The sequence below is a fragment of the Sparus aurata genome, chromosome 9, assembly GCF_900880675.1.
Source record: "Sparus aurata chromosome 9, fSpaAur1.1, whole genome shotgun sequence".
In the NCBI taxonomy this organism is placed as follows: Eukaryota; Metazoa; Chordata; class Actinopteri; order Spariformes; family Sparidae; genus Sparus; species Sparus aurata.
This window is the reverse complement of record NC_044195.1, coordinates 21,853,752-21,867,278: the sequence shown is the minus strand read 5'-3', so window position 1 is coordinate 21,867,278 and position 13,527 is coordinate 21,853,752.

The following is a 13,527-nucleotide window of genomic DNA, read 5'->3' as shown; positions in this document are numbered from 1 at the left end:
CAATCATATGTTTCTACGGCAACCTGCACTTAGGTCTAGCTTACCGTTAAACACACACACACTGCTTGTTTTTATCACTTCTGGGGACATTACATAGAATGGCGTTAATTCCCAGGGCCATCAGTTAGATTGAATGTGGGGACATTTTTTGACAATATAATGTTGCAGCAGTGCATATAGTATTGGTTTCTGACAGCAGCCGACCTCTTTTGCTAATTGATGGCATTTAGGAAAAAACTTAGATGATCTAGTCTAATAACTCAGTCTTGGTTATTTATATAACGTATTAAACATGTATTTAACGTAATATCTGTCTGAAAATTGTACATTTAAATTTGATTATACCTGAGACATACTGTGAGTGAAGTTTGTTTTGTCTTTATTGATGTCTGCTTTGACGACCACCAGGATAAATTATGAGGACTCATACAAAAGTTTGAATAAAATCTGTCTTGTCTGTCTGAGTGTTGGATTCTCGTAACTCCTCGTATCTCTGAGAAATTTCACATATCGTATCCCTCTGGTTTTCTATTTCTTTCTCTGTACAACATACAGCAGTAACAGGTCATTAATATCCATTTTCCTAAGCTGTCGACACAGCTGGAGAGCACAGTGCGTGCTCGGTGGCAGTGTTTACAGAATGTTATCATTTATCAGTGTGGATACTAACTTTGTCGTCTCTATAGTTATACACACACACACACACACACATATATATATATATATATATATAGTTTGATATAATATATATAGTCTGTCTATGTTTGATATAATATATATAGTTTGATATAATTTACACTGCTCTTGCTCAAAGTGTTTTAACCTTTTGCATCATCACCTGTTGCTTTGGTAATGCAACAGAAGCACAAAAGAACTCAAAGGGAAAATTGTAACTACAGCAAATAAAGACTTATTTGACCAGCCTAGGAGACATTAACACATCTAGATCTTCAAATAAAACAGATAAAATTCTATCAGATCCCAAGCATCTGCTTTTTAGCTGTCCCCTTCTGGCCATAGTTTTCGGAATCCAGCCTTTTTCAAAAAGTAATTAAATTCTTGATTAACTCCTTAAATAGTTGTGGACTGGGTCCGTGAGACATTATTATACAATTTTAAGCTTCATTACGAGGTTGGTTTTAGCCTATAACCTTTCTTGCAATATTGTGATACTGTGATATAACTCATGGTAATTGTGACTGCTGAAGGCTCATGTTTTTCATCCTATTGTTTGAGGGATCTGTGCAATGCTGATGCTGTTAATTCATGACTTTTTGTGATTTTGTCATGTCTTTTTTAACCTGTTTTGTATTGCCAAAAAATAATTGATTTCCCTAAGATAGAGTTTTCCTATGAGGATAATAAAGTAACTAACCTACTGTAACCTAACAAAATTTTTAGTGATCGTTACCTTTACCCCTTTACCCTAAGCCTAACCATCACTTTTCTAACACCACCAACACCTTAAAAATGTGAGAATTTATGTTATGGGGTCCAGTCTTTTGTTCCCCATGTAGTAGAACACAAACACAAAGAACACAAACACACAAGCACACATACACAGACACGAGTGAACACATGATTACAGAAGACCCTGACTTAAAAAATATGCAATATGTATGTGAATGCAATGTACTGAAAGGCATTTTGCATGCTGCATGCTCTGTTCTTCTGCAGACATGCAGAGGAAGAATATCTCATGCCTGGAAAAACAGACAAAGAGTTTTTACAGTCTTAAGATACAAGACAAAACAAACAATGCTATAAATGTGTGGTGTCAGTTTGAAAGATGCTACAATTCCCCAAATCTACATTGACAAACATTGCATTTAGTAATAGTGTATATTTGCTTGAAAATATCAACATATTAGAACTATTCCACTACTTGTTATACCATTTACTTCATCATTTCACCCTGTGCCCAGAGAGAAAGAAAGGTTTTAGTTGGCAGATACATTAATCACCGCATGCAGCCGCCGAAAAAAATAATGAAACATGAAGGCAAAACACTGCACACGTGAGTTTTACGTGGAGTGTGAAATGTTCGCCACAATTTACTGCAAAATGCAATTTTTAGATTTTCTGCAAGTTATCCATCAAATGCATCAACTAGAGCAAAATGGATTTGCACCAATATGGTTGTTTAATTGAGCTGCTACTCCGGTCATTCGCTTATTTCGCTCATAAATTAAGCCACAGACCCGAGTGACCTATGACCTGTGAGGCAGCAGCGCTTGATGGCAATTTTCCAGATACATTCCCCTAACAGGCTGATAAGCCTAACTGGAAAGATGACGTCCTCCTTCCACACATGGATTAGTATAATGGAAATTGGATTCTTAGAAAAAGAACATTGAGCAGCAGATGAAATGTAATTTAAAGATGAATAAACTGTTAACAGCGGGTCTTATTACACATTCTGCCAAACTGAGGAGGGGCTGCTGAAAGTCTCAAGCTATTGGTGGATATCTTCTTAGTCAGAAACAGCAGTAAACATGTGCAAATATGTCAACTGAAAAAGTCAAACAAAGACGCTAGAAGAAAAAATAGTTTTATCATAAATCATTGTATATTCAGGGAAATTGACAGGGCATTAATCTCTCTAACAGCAATGCCCTGAATTTACATACAAACAGGTAAAACAGATATAGTGGTAACTATGGTAATAACAAAACAAAATTAACATCGAGCCCAAATAAGACCAAATTGATATAGGCCTAGAAAAGATGATTATAACTGTACTGGGTCACATAATTATTTGGGATTTTTGAAAATTTTGGGGTGAATGTGGCTGTTTGCTGTCTTGAAAGACTGTCCTCACCAGAAAAACTGCAGTACCAATCATGCAAATAATGGCCCAATTAACCCATGTTTAGTATCCTTTCTCTCATTGTTTTGTTTGCCTGCAACTATTATCCAGATTTTTGTCATGATTTGGGTTTTGGGTTAGTTGTTTCTTGTTTTATTTTGTATACTATGTCCTTGTGTGTCATGTTTTACTTTCCACTTCCGGTCTTTGTCTTTTTCCTGCCCTTTTTATTGTGCACACCGGTGTATCCATTAGTTAATCTTTCCTGTGCATTTTCCCTGACTCTTCGTTGATTCGTCTCTGTTTCTTGTCTGTTCCCTGGTCCTGTCTCACTCTACGTTTGCTGACTGCGTTCTTATGTTATACTGATTTGTACTGAGTTTTGTTTTTGGTTTGCAGTTAAGTTTTTGGTCTTGAATTACTCTTTGCTTGGATTTTGGACGTAGGAGTTGGCATTTCCGACTTCCAATCTAAAAGTGCTCCAGTGCATTTGCTCAGAACATAGAGAATGTTCTCTTCAAAAGGGTGTTTGAATGGCAAATCTGAACTGAACTTCACAAGCAACCACGCAGCAGATTTAACAGTTGAAGGCAACAATGACACTGAGCACAGATATGAATAAAAGCAAAAAAAAGTGCTGAATCATTATCAGTGCTGAATGTGTGTGTGAATGGGAGAATGTGGCAAGTATTGTAGAGTGCTTTGAGTGGTCTGTCAACCAGAAAGGCACTACGTAACTGCAAGTCCATTCACCATCAGTGCAAGACTGAATGACGAAAAGCCCAAAATACGCTACTGACGTGTCACATGATTGTGGTAGCTAAGCAACCCATGAAGTGGAACATAGTCAGGGTCAGAACATGAAGAAAGCGAGAGACTCTGTCAAAATATTTCTCTGCTTGTGATTATTTATCTGTTTTTCAAATGAAAATCCATTGGTTTGGAGGTAGAGTGTCATCCACATTCATGCCAACAAGGTGTCTGAAATGGAGCATGCATGTATGCATCATGGCATTGAGCTCATTATGAAAGAAAGATGAGGATATGATGGATAGAAAAATAGCAAAGAGTTTCTGTTGGCACTGTATGTGCTGCACCACAATGAAGCCTCCATTCGCCATAGATTGTTTGTCAGTCAGCTAATAAGCAGAACACTTCAGGGCCGAAGAAGGTCGATAACAGCCTCTAAAGCAAAGCCCTCGTTCCACAGATACAGATAAGAGCTCTCAAATTAAATGCCTGCGACTAAGTATCCTTGCTCGTGAAAACCACCCACTGACTAAAGTTTTGTCCCTGACACACATATTTATACATGCCACAAATTCTCACTGAGGCGGACTTTGGGCACACTTTGGCTACAGAGGAGACTGTGGTCCATTCCACTGTATAATACATGGATATGATAAAATATGAACAGACTTCCCATGAATATCCAGCAGCAATGAAACATAGTGATAATTCTGTGTCCCCAGTCCAAGTTTGCCCCCAGCAAGAGTGACAGCTTCAAATCCATCAAATTGTGTTACAGTTCAAACCTGTGTCTCCTCTCAATACTTCATTCATGATGCATACTAATGCATCCTTTCTGACAAACAACCGTAAAGGAAACACAGAGATAAGACTCGCTGTGAGCTTGCATCTAGGAAAACAAATACAGGTCAGTGTTGTCGTACGACAAGCATTCAAAAGCGGGTAACAACAGGAGACAAGCTAACAGACAGTCTCTTGTACTGTCAAAGTCAAACATGTCCTGCAGTAAAATAGAAGAATAATCAAAACAATGACACGTCAGACTGTCTGCCCTCTCCGGAATACAGAAACAATGTTGTTAGAAAAAGGGCTGAAAAAGGATTTAAGCGGTGTGAAAATAGACATAGTAGCTGTTCTGTGTGAACAAACAATAATGCACGTCTCATATCCTGTTTTTTTCTTTCTTGCTACTTGTTAGTGAATACTGCATGTATTTTTAAAGAAATTCACAATGCATTCTCTAAGAGCAAAAATTACTAAAGCTGCATATTCCATCTCATTTGTTTCATATTAATTGACATTACAGCGTCTCAGCACCTTGTGATAAGAGATGTAATATCCACCTACCAAAGCAACTAAAATGAGGGGCATAATGTCACAAATTGCCTGATTTTTATTTCTTAGGTTTGTAAAAGGTGGACTGGAGCAGCAAGTCATGTGAGCCATGAACGCCACCACTGCCTCGGCCACTCAATTAAGTTGCAGATCTAATCTATTTTGCATGGAGGCCATAATTAATGCATACGGCAGTGGGCAAAAAACATACATTTCTTGGCTGTCTCGCTACGTCAGGGTACAACGAGTCAACTTCAAAAGAGCTGTCATGTCTAAGAATGTGTACAAGTACAGTTGAAGGTAAAAGCCTTGTGACGCCAGCAGAGTGAAAATGTTTGTTGCTGTTGCTGAAAGAGAGTCAGCGTTTAACACCTTGCATGAATAAAATGTGCAAAGTGCAGCCCATTGAGAGAAAACACTGGGATTGTGGAGAGACAATTGTTGTTTTAGCTGCTCTTAGAAAACATTTCAGCACCTTTGTTGCCACGTGAATATGTATAAGATACTTTAGAGCGATAACATGTATGCAGCCAGGGTTGTATCTCAAAAACCTTTGAGACAGCCTGCAACAAACAAGACATCCAAGACTGTTATGGTCGCCTCTCAGCGTATATCTATAAAAGATGAATTTGCGACTTTTCTCAACTACATAGAGCACTCCCAAGAGACATCCAATTCAGATTTAAATAGGTGGAATGAATAAGACATGCTGAGTTAGGATAGATGATGTTATGATGGACTGGGACAGGATGGGATTGGACTTGGTTGGGTGGGTTAAGAGGGGATAGGACCAGGCAGGACAGGAGAAGATGAAATAGAATAGAAAGAGACAGGGGTGCCCAAACACTGAAACTTAAAGAGAAGGTTCACCCTAAAAATTTTAATTTAGTCATTATCTACTCACTTTCATGCAAATGGAGAAATCTAAGGACATGAAAAAAATAAAACGACAACATGGACTAAAGCAGCTTGAGATCCTAAATTGATTTGAGAAGATGTTAAGCTAAAAGTGTTGGCCAGCGACCCATCTGCAGCGGATGCACAAGCTCGATCACTTTAAATAACGTCCAATCATTTTTTTTTTTATCTCAGGGCTTCTGTAGATTTAGAATAGACCAGACGAGCTCCATGGAGCCATTTTCTGTAGTTTTTCAGTTGTTTTGTTCCCCATGTACACCAGATGTTTAAGAGAACGCTGGACTGCTGTTTTGCTTTGAAGCTCCAGAAATGTTTGGTTCACTGATTCAATTTCTAATCCATCGACCAACTAAGTTTCACCCGACTTTCCATCACCATGGTGGAAAGCAGATAATGACTTAATTTTAAGTGTTAATAAGTAATATATGAAAAACCTATTGAATATTTTTTTTCTGATGCAAAATGAGACTAGAATCACAAAATTCCAAAAGTGGCTGACTTGAAAACACTGACAGAAAACAAATGACGATTCCTTTTTCAGAGTTTCATGAGAAATCCTTGAAGAAATAACCAAAAGACATTGTATTGAAGAATTATGTATTACAGTGAGATCCCTGCAAATGTGTGTCTTGAAATACAATCCTGAGTCCTGTTTGTCTGAGACCAAGCAAAAATGTGTCTCAAGACCAAGACCAGTCTTTAGTTCCACAACAGTAGCATAGGCAGAGGTTTATAATAAAACATAAAAAAAAAATAATAATTGCATTAGCAACATTTGGCGGGCGTAAACTGATGCTCCCAACGTGGGGAGCTGTTGAATAGGCTGAAATACAAGTTCCAATCATGTAGTCAGCATGTGAAGCAGTGACAATGGATTCATTGGGTGGGTTCAGGTCGGGCTCATTACCTTAGTCGCCTCACCCCCTCTGTCTTTCTTATCTGTCTTATTTCTCCCCGATGTATAATCCTTAATAAAGCCAAGGCACAAAGAAATAACCCTTAACTCTCCCTCGTCCCATGTTTCCTGTCAAGTTCCACAATATCATTAAAGCCATTTTAAAGACAATTGAGCCAATGAAGGCTAACAATACAGTGATGATCGTCCCTTCTTAGTCCGAGAGCTTATAAATGGATCTTCTGATGAAATGACAGGACAAAAACAATACAATCAACATTACATTTTACCGTCACTGTGAGGGGTCACTAATGAACGAGTCAGCCAAGAGGATTGCGTTTATAATTAAAGATCACTCTAGTCTATCCAGGAATAGAACCTGTGATCTCTCAGTAGGACCAGGGAGACCACTCAACTAACCAACGTGAGTACTTTACAGCCCTTTGGCGAGTATGAATATTTGATCAGCCAGTTGCAGATTTCAATATTTGATCAGTCTGTTGCAGGTGGTTAGGATGTCGACCTGTGATATTTTTTGTCCCAGTGTGTCATTTACCTAAATATCCGACAAACGAATTAATAGCGTCCTTTATAACAGGCCTGTTATTGGCTCCTGTGAGTATTTCATCAATCTAAATAGAGACTGAATGGAACCCAAGGAGGCACTGTCAAAGCACTGAAATGAAATAACAGCTGCTTTTATGTTTTGTGTAGTCTCCGCTGTGCAGGTTGTTCCTCCTGAAGCGCACAGATGCCAGCACCACTCTACCTTGATGCTTTTGTCGTATAAGTCAGCGCGACCTATGAACTAGATCTTGCACAAGTGACAAGCTCACACGCCGAGCAGCACAGCCGCTCCACCTCGTCGTGTCTTGACCTTACATCGTTTTGTGACTGCGACACGCTCTCGATATTCTCACCGCGAGCCCTAACATGGGCGATGAACTGGAACGTCCATGACTCTATAATACACACATCTGAACAGTCGGGTTAGGGGCTAAGGTGTGAGCACTGGGCTGAAACCTGCCATACATGAAACACACACACACACACACACACTTTAAACTGTCTGAGCAGTGTTTGTCTGCAGCTGTAAGATGATGGTTTAACTGACATCTGGACTAGTTTAATGCACTTATTTGTCAAATAAATTGTAATTTAATCAATTAAGATTATAACAGAGTTTAGAAAATGGCGAAAACGACACTATGCTGCCCACCATCAGTTAAATACGTGTTGCAGCTGAGGCTTCAACACTGAGTCTCACCTTTGATGTTTGAACACATGCTACGTTAATCAGAGTAGACACAAGGGGAACTTTCCTCCCCTGCAGCTACCAGACACGCACACACATAAACACACACACACACACACACACACACACACGTATTAACCTTGATCTACCTTGATCTTTGTGGACGTCATCATGGGTTCTCCCTCAAATCCTGTCACAAACAACACACACACATGCACATACTACCTCTGCTCTCATTCTCGAGCAATGGACCGTAACTAACATACACATTCCTGCGGCTGTCACACATACACACACACACACACACAAACACACACATAGATGGGAGACACAAAGAGGACACGTGCACGGCCGCTGTGTTTGTCGAACGTGCAAGCCCACGCTTTGATGTAGGACTCGCACAAACACACACTCTCTGCCTATAGAAATGAATCACTTGGAATCTCTGCAGCCAGGCAGATACACACACACACCCACACACACACAAACTGCACTGTACTACCTCGATGTTCTCATCATTCACACCGGCACGTGCTACGGTCAGGAGGCATCTGTCTCTGGGGCTGACTTCATAGGTCAACTGTGCGACAGCGGCCAGCATCTCCTCCGCCCTAGTGGACGGAGTTCGATGACCCACATCCAGCTGAGATGACTAGAGGCCACATTTCAAATAGTCTGTTTGCAGTTTAGAGATTAAATTAGATACACACAAGAAGACGTTTTTTTCGCGATTTAAGGTCATTTAAAGGGAATGTCTGTACTACACAGCAGGGCAGCCCGATGACATGATACTTGACTATTTTGTCATCTGTAAGATATCTGCCTTGCCAGCAGGTGACCTTGTTAACTGCTTTGTATGTGACATACAATCCTCATTTCCCTGCATTTACCCCTCCCTCCCAGTCAGGTACTAAACCCAGGTTACCTGCCACCCATACAATCCACCTGCCCTCTTCACACTGTGCCCTATCACCCTCTGTAGTCTGTGAATGGAAATATCCATCAGTTGGCACGGCCATTAAAATAACTTTATCTTGCCAGCTCCCTAACATAAAGTCTGTGTAATGTCCATTTTAGCTCATGTGTGATTAGAGCAGGTCATTGTCTGGAGAATTCCCAGCGAGCGAGTAGGTGTTCCCAGTGTTCTGTTTCCTTCCTGTTCCCAGTGTTCTGTTTCCTTCCTGTTCCCAGTGTTCTGTTTCCCTCCTGTGTTCCCAGTGTTCTGTTTCCCTCCTGTGTTCCCAGTGTTCTGTTTCCCTCCTGTGTTGCCAGTGTTCTGTTTCCCTCCTGTGTTCCCAGTGTTCTGTTTCCCTCCTGTGTTCCCAGTGTTCTGTTTCCTACCTGTTCCAAGTGTTCTGTTTCCTTCCTGTTCCCAGTGTTCTGTTTCCTTCCTGTGTTCTCAGTGTTCTGTTTCCCCCCTGTGTTCCCAGTGTTCTGTTTCCCTCCTGTGTTCCCAGTGTTCTGTTTCCCTCTTGTGGTCCCAGTGTCCTGTTTCCTTCCTGTGTTCCCAGTGTCCTGTTTCCTTCCTGTGTTCCCACTGCTCTGTTTCCTTCCTGTGTTCCCAGTGTATTGTTTCCCTCCCGTGTTCCCAGTGTTCTGTTTCCTTCCTGTTCCCAGTGGTCTGTTTTCCTCCCGTGTTCCCAGTGTTCTGTTTCCTACCTGTTCCCAGTTTTCTGTTTCCCTCCTGTGTTCCCAGTGCAGTTAGTCCAAGCCAGACATAGGAAGACTTCCAGACTTGGGAAGTTTTCAGATGTTGTGTGCATCTAATGCAACTGCAAAGCATCTGAGCATAAATCTGGGAGATGTCTCTGAAGAATTACTTCCAAACATTTTGTTATTTTTAACAAATGTGCACTTATACACATTTAAATTTCCTGCGAGGGCAAATGAAAAGAAGATTTTGAGAGAAATGCTTCTTTTTTTTAGTTTCCAGGTAGTGTTAATATTTTAAATGGGTTAACTTCAGTCATCCATAAATGAAGCTCTATAGTTGCTCCTTCTCAGTGCCCTCATGAAATATTCATACGTGGATGCAACTTGTGTATCTGTAGAAGTATGTTCCCATATCGTTGCAGCAGACTCTCTCTGCTTTCATACAGTTTTGGTTTCTCTTTTGGATTCTGTCTCGTCAAGGACGTCGACACACACACATTTGAACTCAAAAGGGCACACATACACACACACACACACACACAGTTTTGACAGTACAATGAACCGACAAGTACAGTCAAAGTCACAACCTTTATTGTACTCCTCTGACCAGTACATGGACCCTCACTGTTACAGACACAGCTCATTTGGCTCTGTAGGCAGTGCTCCAAATCCTCCTCAGTAAAATTAGGCGTCTTATTTTCTCTTTTGTTCTCGGCTCTCCCTCTCTTTTGTCTTCACTCTCGTCAGCTTTTATCTCGTCGAGCCTCTCATTTCCCTCAAATCCTCTTTTCTCCTTTTCTGTTCGCCGTCTCTGTTGTCTTCGTGAGTCTGTCTCACACTGAAGTGAAACAAGTTCCACTCTGATCCAGAACTCCACCACGGGCTGAATTCATCGGCTTATCCAGCGTGTGCGTGAGTGTGTGCCTGTGCATGTGTGTATGAGTGGAGAGTGAAGCAAAGTTGTGAGAGGAAAGTGTGTTGTGAGAATTCAGAGCGAGAGGGAGAGGAGAGGAAATTTGTGTACGTGACCTCTTTTCCTGGCTGCCTGACAGAGTGGGTAGAGTGCTCGGATTGGGTGGTCGTTGCAAAGCCCTCAGCCATCCATCGACTGACGGCCATTGATCTGCAAAATCCAATGACTCACTAGCTTCTCGGTATGCAACCCACATAAGAATACATGCAAACGTGACTGCTGCATGTAAACAAGCGCACATGCGGACACTGGCAGGAAGGCCTGTAACCGTAATTACTGATTGATGTCATTGTGGTCCACAGATTAAATGACTATATTTGGTCCAGAGTATATCAGCAGAGTTTAAGAGATAACTAACCCCCTGACCCACACGTATTCATTAAGAAGGCAATATTGGAAACTCAGAGCAGAATCAAAATACTGGCTCTGCATTTCTGATTGTTGCTGTTGTGTTTGTCTTTAGAGACTCTGAAAGATCTTCATTTATGCTGAAGGGAGGGCAGTCCGAAAGGGTAGAGGAGGTTGTTTTGACTTGATTTGTTTTATTTCAGCCCTTGGATGAAAAAAATCTAATAGTCACATAAGATAAGATAGATTTGTATGCACTGCGACTCATAAAGGTGCTCTTTGGCTTCATGCAGGCTAACAGGGATTTATTTTGCAGATCATGATGAGCAGCCTGTTCACAACTCACTCATTTGGCGCCTCAAAAGGCATAATTAGGTGTACATACCATTCAAATTGGCCCCTCCTCCCCAGCTCAATGGGCGAGACAAAGAAAAAGGGAAAGCAGCAATGGTCAAGCTAGCTAAAGAGTAACTGAAGCGAGGGGGGCAGTGGTGATGTTCTAATGCACAAATAAACACGCCCACCTGCGCACATCTTGTGTTGATGGTGTGAATGCAGCCGAAGTGCACACTTTAACCCGCCCTCCGTTTGCCTCTCTGCTCTGCCTCTGTGTGTGCGTGTGTGTGTGTGTGTGTGTGTGTGTGTGTGTGTAGCTCGCCCTGCCCTCAGTCAAACAGACACACAGCAGCTCTTTATGACACAGTAAGAGCAGAGGTGAGAGACAGAGACAGCAAAGTAACTTGGTTGCTAAATTTTCATATAGTCCCAACCTCTTATTGCTTTTGACTGGGGGCTATACACCACTTCTTGAACTCACCAAAATACCAAGAAAATAAGGTGATACAGGCAAAGGGCAAGGTCTCTGCAGAGACACCCTCACATTCTTCTTGTGGGTCGTAAATGATGATTGAAAGGGAGTACTTTTGTATGAGTCTATACATTGTTTTGTTCTGGAAAATCTTTCTTTAGTGGCCCTTTGTACAAAATTTAAGTGGCTGTATCTTCACCAGTAGGAGGGAGGGAGAGATGTATGCAGGGGTATTACAATGGGTATTTTTACGGCAACAGTCCAATAAATATATTGATGCTGTGTAAAGCAGCATTCCTCCCCATCTCAGTACATTTTGTACAGTCCCTACTTTTTTACATACTGCATAAAACTACTACAACATTTCATTTTTACTAGTGCTACGGACACAAATCATGCATGAAAGCAAACAGTAATCTTACATAATTCTAAGCAAGAAGAGATATGTTGCACGGCCGGATTTGAATTCACTGCTCGTCTTCAATCCAAATAGAATATAACATCTGAAATCTGAAAAAAAGCTGAAATTCTGTGACTAAATCGCATCTTATACAGGTTTCAACAGCAGAATAGGTTTACGTTCCTCCATCACCACTAAAAAAAGCCAACAAATAAAAGAGTCACTTTACTCATGACAACTTTTTAAGACACCAAGAAGGACTACAGCATTTTTTCCTCCTCTTAAAGTGTTTATTTCATTTGAACGGGGAATTGGATCCATTGCACTGTTCAGTCCAAAGCCTTTAATCCATGACTATGGTAATGATTGTATTTTTCATCTGAGTGTACGCCACAGTGATTTGTATTTTAAAGCAGAGACTCTCACTGTGGAGTTTTTAACCTTTTTATCCAATTCAGTGAGTAAATCCACAGATTAAAGCATTCTAAGCTTTCTTCATGAAGACTGCCCCGGGTCACTCGTCTTTGCTTGACAACTGAGGAAATCAGAATACTTGTTAACTGAAAATAATTTGCTTAATGTGTCAAAGTCTACACTTTACTCTCTCTACCACTTTTCCTTGACGATCTGTTGGATTTGTACATTACAGTGTTTTAAGGCCCTTTTTGTTGATAGCGAGTCCGAAATTGCTTGATTTCAGTGTCTGATCTCCACAATAAAAGCACGCTGGAAACACAGGGAAAGTGCACCACTTGTAGGAAGGTTTCATAACTACAGGTGTCTTCTAGCCTAAAACATTTATTTTCTGAAAGGACATTCTAATTATCCATTGTCTCAGGAAAATGACATTTTAGCATCAGCCCACTTCTCTTCTAACACTCGTATAAAAACACTCATTTATCTTTACCCATCTTTAACTTCCTTCCACACAGGCAAACAGACAAACTTACGCACACACAATCACACAGCCCTGCAGATCAATAAATTGTACAGTCAGTTGGGGCAGAAGGCTTTCATTATAGATCTGAAAGCTGGTTGCTCACTGCAAAGCAATGCACAAGTGGGCCGGTGTCATTGCACTTAGCATTTATTTTCTGACCCCATTCACACCAGGCACTGCAGTCTAATTTCAAACAAAGGAAACTCGTGCACTATCTCACTCAGTACAAAAGCTCCTTTACAACTCCATGTGGATTTCCTGCAAATTGAAGTAATTTCCCCTTTAATTATAAAAGGGGTGTGACTCATGGTGAGAGTTTGGAGCAGGAAACTGGAGACTTGTCAGCTTAGTGCGACTAATGTCGACTATAATTTTGGGGGAAAAAATCTGTGTGTTTCAGATAAGAATTCTGACATATTTTATTCTGCAAATGTGAAAGCATC